Below are 1,057 nucleotides of genomic sequence, written 5' to 3'. Positions count from 1 at the left end.
TCGGACAGCAAGAAATCTCGCCTTCCAACCAAGATTGGCCAAAAAACCGGTTCAATGCCGGTCATAACCGATTGTATCACATCTGGAGTGGAGCGGGGACTCTCAACACCTTCTCCACCTTTACAGTTCTCTTGTTTGATCCAGGCTTGACTACGGCTGTCAAGTCTAAGGGTCGGCAAAACCCCATGTCCTAAACATGCTTGACCCAGTACGAAACCAGGGACTCCGTCTCGCCCTGGGGGCTTTCTGCTTGTTTTAGTAAGAGTTTTACGGCGTTCGCAACTGCGAAAGGTCATATGAGCGCGCGAAAAAAGGTGGCACAGCCCGATTCTGGTCAACACCTCTACTAAAATGCTAAAATACTAAAAATATGATGTAAATAAACTAATTTAAAACAACTTTCTAAATAACATTAAAAATTTTAAACAATTCCATTCACAAACTCCCATAATATAAAATCCAAAATTCTGTTTGGATCAACGACAGAAAACAGATCTTTCATTTTTTTGCATCTAAAATATTTCCTTCGGGTCCGTCCGAAGTCTAGACATTTTGTTAAAATGTGTCTAATGGTAAAATATGTGTCGCACCCGACACAGAATGGCTTCTCATCTCCCCGAAGGAGGTATGTATGTGTCAGGGACATGTGTCCGATGCGTAATAGAGTAAATATTACTCTTCTAGAGAGGCCCGAAGGATTTTGCGGTCCCAGTTTGAAATGGGCTTAATGTTGTGAAGTTTGTTGTTTACCTGCTTTTTTCAATGAGTCTCCCACAGACTGGAGGTGTAGTTCTTGACTTTATTTTTAAAGTTAGTATGTGGGAAAGTGTTCGTCGTTGATCCCAACAGAAGGGACAAGGATTCTTTCACCAGGAGGTCAACTTGCTTGTTTCCTCCAATGCTCACATGGCTAGGTAGCCCTGCGAACACGATATTTTTCCCAGTTTCAGCTAAAGCGTGTTCTTTGCTGTTGTTGTTGTAATCTAACTATTTTTGGGTGTAAGAGTGTGTAGTTTGTAAGTGAGGAGATGCAAGACAGAGAGTCAGAAAGGATAAG

The sequence above is a fragment of the Aplysia californica genome, unplaced genomic scaffold (genome assembly GCF_000002075.1).
Source record: "Aplysia californica isolate F4 #8 unplaced genomic scaffold, AplCal3.0 scaffold01486, whole genome shotgun sequence".
NCBI lineage: Eukaryota > Metazoa > Mollusca > Gastropoda > Aplysiida > Aplysiidae > Aplysia > Aplysia californica.
Note: the sequence above shows the minus strand (reverse complement) of the source record.